The sequence below is a fragment of the Camellia sinensis genome, chromosome 11 (assembly GCF_055761805.1).
Source record: "Camellia sinensis isolate YWXY chromosome 11, ASM5576180v1, whole genome shotgun sequence".
NCBI classification, from domain to species: domain Eukaryota; kingdom Viridiplantae; phylum Streptophyta; class Magnoliopsida; order Ericales; family Theaceae; genus Camellia; species Camellia sinensis.
In genome coordinates, this window is record NC_138971.1 from 148,935,455 (window position 1) to 148,942,217 (window position 6,763).

Genomic DNA, 6,763 nt, shown 5'->3' on the forward strand with positions numbered 1-6,763 from the left:
ATTTCAATAGTTATTCATTTTTTTTTAAATTATACTTTTTCTAAATAATCCTTAAAGATAATTTTTAAAAAAATATATATACGTCATAAAAAATAAGCTACTCCCTTCTCAAAGAGTTATGCTTTATTGTGATTATTATTTGATTATATTTCAAATGGTATTCAACTATGACCCATTATGTTTAAGACCACAAATTATGATAATTCGCATAGCACTCCAAAAGAGGGTGTATGTTGCTGAAGAATCCTATCAGTTAATATTATAATAAATTTAATTTTTAAAATATTATTATTATTTTGGTGCATATATTATTTTGAAAACTTAATCCAAGGATAATGTTTGAGTTATGTGGTTAGGAGTTTGCTTTTTTTTTTTTTTTTGCCAAAGAAAGAAGAGTTTTATTCATAAAGATAATTACAATGAGTCTAGATGCCCAATATCAGATTGGTGAAATGCACCCTCCTCAAGACATTGCTGTGATTGTGCAAGACTGTCGAATATTAAGTCTTTCTTTCCGTTCAGTCTGTTTTCGTTTTGTTCCGCATATTTGTAATGGTGTTGCGCATAATATTGCGCACCATGCGCTGTCAATTGATGAGACTCGGGTGTGAAAAAATCTGCAGAAATTATTAAACAACAATGCCCAAAAATATACGGCATATGGTGAACCCTCCACCCCTCACACACGGTATGGGGTCATCAAAGTGAAAGGGTGTTGTTCATATTTTGTATCGATAATTAAATTATTTATTTTGAATGAATTTATTGGCGTTTATTTATTTATTTTTATATAATCTTGTGACCTGATCAATTGGTTCTAAATATCTAATTAATCTATTTTTTTTTACATTAATAATTTACTCAATAAATTTTATAAAATAAATGATTCCAATCATTAAAATAATCCTAAAATAAGCTCACAAAATTTAAACTGCACTATCCAGTCTATTTTCATGGCCCATAGACAATCGCAACTATCCAGTCTATTTTAATGGCCCAGAGACAATCACACCTCGATGCCATCATCGTGCATAACACGATTCTTCAATTGGCACATGAAATATGCAGCCTATTTTCATGGCCCATAGACAATCACAACTGTCCAGTCTATTTTAATGGGCCAGAGACAATCACACATGCCATCAACTTGTACAACACGATTCTTCAATTGACACATGAAATTTTCCGAAATTAACGCTTGATTTGTTTTATAAAAAATGCATTTTTGACATTTTTTTTATTTTTATTTTTAGGACATGGGAAATATTATATTAATATAAGACAATAACAGTACATAATCAAGACCTTAAAGGACTATCCCAACCAAACAACAAAAACAAACAAACAAACAAAAAAAAAACAAATTCGTCAAAAAAAAGTTACGATCCAGGAAAAACTATTGATCTGCTCAAAGATGTGGTTTGGAAAGTAAGATTTACTTGAAAGCCTGCCGTTCCCGTTGACGTCATCCCTGTCGCTGCTGCCCAACTCCGCCACTGCTGCCGCAGGAGAAGGAATGACACCCACAATGGTATGAGAAAAGGATTGAGAGAGGAGGGAACTATTGTGGGTGTTGAAAATCTAAAAATCTATGTCGAAACTGAAAAAAAAAAAAACTCAAAACTCCTATTTCGGACATAAAAATTCAAATCTACACTCTAAAACTGTAAATCTATACTCTAGGAGTGTAGATCTATACTTTAGAGATAGAAAAAGAGTCACCCAAATGTCGCCAAAGAATTACCGGAGCATTGCTGGAAATCTCCTAAAGAGAGAGGCTCTGTCTCTGGACTATCATTTTTGACATTTGATATTTCAAAAACGAAAACCAACTGAAAACAAATTTGTTTGTGTGACAAATGTTCTAAACTTCTGAAATATTAAAAAAGAAATCGAACCAAAGCCTTATTGACAATTATAACAATACATAAGAGTTTTAATAACTAAAGTTTCTTATCCCTAAAAGTAAAAATTTAGCTGCAAAAAATATTTAGAGAACAATATTTGTCATAGTGAGGATAATTGCTAAAATATCCTGAAAAGTTAAAAAAAAAAAAAAAAAAAAGACTTTTAATAACAAAATTTGAAAACGTCGCTAATAAATACAAACAAAAATTTTATTCTCAAAAGTATAATGATGCATCACTAATGTTTAAATTTTGTTGTTAAAAATATAATAATGACACTTTTACTAACAAAATATGTTTTTGTCTTTCAAACCTTGTAGTGATTACACCACATTATTACCGTCACCACCGTCACTACCATTATCGTCACCACCACAACTCCACCATCACTACTACAACTTTCACTATCAACCTATCACTTCTCTCACTGATACAATTATTAGCATATTAATTTTAAAAAAATAATTAAATATAAGAAATTTATTTTTTAAAAATAATTTGATTTTTAAGGATTTTTTTATTGATAAAATATTTTTGGAGGAAATAAACAGAGGATTAAGAAGAAAAGGGAGATGTCTCTTGCAATTCTTTGATTATTGACTATAAATAATTTTTTTAAGTCTAGAAACAAAAGAATTTAATATTTAAAATTCTTATATGTTGTATTGAGATTGCAATGCAGTATATCTATTTATCTGTAGACTCCTATATGTGGACATGTTTGGATTAATAATTTTTATTTAACAAATTTTTCCTCAAATATTTTTATCAAACACAACTTTAAATCCAGCGGCTCTACAGCTGCTATGTGAGTAGAAATTCCCATATAGCCACTTGGAGGTGAACCACAAGTAGAAATATAATTCATATGGGCCTCTTGATTGAATGACTGCTTTTCAGTGGTAGAAATTGATTAGTGTCGACAGCTTTTCAGCCGGAGACTCGTAGGTTCGCTCCATTTGGTAACCATTGGTGGAAAGGTTGACTTGATGTGGGCCTCTCCACGTAACACAGCTGGAAAGTTTCTCTGCATCAGGCACGATGGGTGGAAAGGTTGACTTGATGTGGTCCTCTAGAAAATTTGTGAAATTAGGCACAGATAGGGAAGAAATTATCGAGTTCTTTAGAACATCAGGTCCAGGTGATTGAGTATCTGCTCATTTAGAACATAATTTTGTGAGGAGGATTGGGCTAAAATAACTTACTTAAAGATAAAATAAATTTAAATAATTAATAATATAAAATATCACATTTAATTCATAATTATTTTATTTTTTTCATCACAATCATTAAATCAATCATAAAAAAAAAACAAAAAAAAAAACTAATCAACTTTTCAAATACAACTATTTTAACCAAGTAAAAAAAAAAAAAAAAAAAAAAAAAAAAAACTAAATAGTTAACTTTCCAAACAAAGCCAGTCGAACCACCAACTAATCACAATGATCTTGGTTTTGGACCCACCCAATAACTTTTTTACAATCTTGGGGTGGATTGTGAAATCAAAAATACTTTAGACCTCTAAATTGTGAGTTCCAGAAGAGCTCTAACCTGTGAGCCCCAGTGTGTGATTTGATATTTTGGCCTTTGTTTTGCTTTTTTTTTTTTTTTTTTTTTAAGTTGCCACGTCACTAGTGCTCTTATTAGAGCTCTATTATTAGAGCTCTTAATCATCACTGTTGTGAAAAGTGCTTCATACCACTAATTTAGCACCACTAATGTACCACTAATGATGTGGCATTATGTGGACCCCACCACTGATGTGATAGTTTGGCCTTTGTTTTGTTTTATTTTTTTTTTCTTTACATTGCCACCTCATTAGTAGTATTTTTAGAATTTCAAATTTAGTGTTCTAAATCACCACTCAGGGATTGTTGGTTTTTTTTTTTTTCTTGACATTTTTTATATCCATTTTTATTATTCTACCATGCTTTCACAATTTCTCATTTATTAATGTTGCATATAATTACTGATCAAAAAAAAAAAATTTTGTTGTATATAATTATTTATGTCACATATGCATTAAATAAAAAATATATATATATATATATTAAAAAAAAAAAAAAAAAAAACCTAGTATAAGCAAAAAGTGATGGGACAAAAGGGTAACCCAAAATGCCCCTTCTACCAAATTACTTGTTCGAGTTTTAAGTCTTTTGCATCAAAATAAATAAAAATTATAAAATTTGTGACTCCTACGGCTGCTATTTAAGTAGAACTACTGTATCAAGTTGAATATTCTTAAAAAAAAAAAAATTAAATTAAATTAAATATTTCAACTTGTATATAATACGATAATATAAGAATTTCAAATCCGTGGATATATATTTCATATGACCCCTATGAGAATTTAATTTTCATTGAAATATATTTCAAAGGGCACTCTTAATTCATGAACAGCTTTTCAATGACATGTCCGACCTTATAGTATAAATATTTTCTTTTAAGTCTTAAAAATATGAAGCTAGATTGGATGGGTAGGGCAAGCCATCCCCTATCTCACCACCACTATCACTGTTATTACCAACCAGTCGCTTACATTACTAATACAATTATTAATATATTAATTTCAAAATAATAATTAAATGTAAAAAAAAATATTTTTTTAGGAAATATTTTTTATCCAAATAAATGCAGGATTGAGAAAGAATGGGAGATGTCTTCGGCAATACTTTGATTGTAATCTAGACTATAAAATTAGTAGTTGAGCTGAATAACGTATGCACCGGTTTTTCTAAGTAAAATTAAGAAAAATGTTTCAGAACTCTAGAGCAAAGCTCTAATGATGTGGCAGCTGTGTGGGTCCCACATTGGTGGGACGTTTTGGCTTGATATATGTGGGGACATATTTTCTGAGTACCAACACGTGTCAAGGTGACGCCGACGTATCAGCTGAGATGCCACGTGTCTTGGTCGTTGTGCCGAGGTCATCTCGGCTAAGCCGAGGTTGCCTCCGAAGATATCGAAATTTGAGATAAGCGAATAAGGAACAAGAGTCCTAGAACGAAGAGGGAACTCAACCTGGATATGGACAAGAGTCCTAAATTGGGAGAAGCCTTCAGTTTGGGTAAAGATAAGACTCTTAGAGAGTTTATTCTAATCCCACTAGGAGTCCTAGATTAGCAGTAATCCTAAGTCCATTAAGGCCAGGCTCCAATTGGGACTAGGATTGTATTTGCTATAAAAGAGAGACACCCCCATGGGTCTAAGGTATGCTTTTTATGCTCAAACTTGTGAGTTGAATAATGGATTATCTTTGAGAGATATTGAGTACTGACTTGATCGTCGGAGTACCCCCGAGTGGCGAACCACCACCGGAGTCTTCTCTTTCTATTGCAGGTTAGTCAGGTGCCATCTATTCTGCCGGTGCTCTCCAGCTGGATACTAAGCGGGCAGTGTGGTTAGAAAATCACCCACACAATTTGGCACCGTCTGTGAGAAAGAAAGAAGAATAGATGGCCGATGACGGACAGAAGGATCAGATTAGAGACAACGCTCCTGCTGGAAGTGGGAGACCTATCGATCTCGACATTGAAAGGGACGACCGCAACACAGAAACTTGTGACCAGAGTCACGGAGTGAAAGACACCGGCCAGGAAGGTGACACACCAAAGACAACAGATCGAAAGCGGATACTATAACGAAGATGACCTCTAGGTATAGAAGGATAGATACCTGCGGTGGAACGAAGACCCTTCCAGAAGGGATGTAAAGACAGGGGGCATGAGCGCTCCCAAGGAGATAACATTCAAGTATAGAAGAGCTCAACCTGAGTGAGCTAATCCCGGATCCCAGATCCCAGAAGACATGATCTCGGCCTAGATGAGTAGGTTCGAGAAAAGAAGAGCTCGACTTGAGTGAGCAGATCCAAGATTCCAGAAGATAAGATCTTGGCACCTGAGTCCAGGAAGAGAAGAGCACAATGAGCAGATCTCAGATCCCAGAAGATAAAAAGGAAACACACAAGATCAGACTAAAGTTGGTCAGAATTGAGAAGTATGCTAGGGCCGAGAAGGACATGCCGGGAACAAAGGCGTCGGAACAAGAAAAAAGAAACGGCTCGCCGATGCGAGGTCGAAAATCAAACTCATGTTGGAGCCAAGTAAGATCAATAGAGAAACCAAGGCCGACAACCTCGGCTTGAATTCAACCTCGGCGACAAGGTCGAAGCTACATGTATGATGAGAACCCAAGTGGATTTGAAGTTCACACTAGGTGGGCAGAGAGAAAAAGAATGCGTTTACCACTTGTTGAAATTTGTAGCAATTTACAAGTTGGTTAAACCGAGATGATGTTTACCGCTGGTTGAAATTTGTAGCAATTTACAAGTTGGTTAAACCGAAGTGCTGCTTAACGCTTGTTGAAATTTGTAGCAATTTACAAGTTGAAGTTAAGCCGAGATAATTGTTTATCTTCACTTGTTGAAATTTGTAGCAATTTACAAGTTGAAGTTAAACTGAAGTAATGCTTAACGTTTGTTAAAATTTGTAGCAATTTACAAGTTGAAGTTAAGCCGAGATAATTGTTTTTCTTCGCTCGTTGAAATTTGTAGCAATTTACAAGTTGAAGTTAAACCGAAGTAATGCTTAACGCTTGTTGAAATTTGTAGCAATTTACAAGTTGAAGTTAAGCCGAGATAATTGTTTATCTTCACTTGTTGAAATTCTGTGTGAATTTACAAGTTGAAGTTAAACCGAGATGATATTTAACACTAGTTGAAATTCTGTGTGAATTTACAAGTTGAAGTTAAACCAAGATGATATTTAACACTTGTTGAAATTCTGTGTGAATTTACAAGTTGAAGTTAAACCAAGGTCATATTTAACACTTGTTGAAATTTTGTGTGAATTTACAAG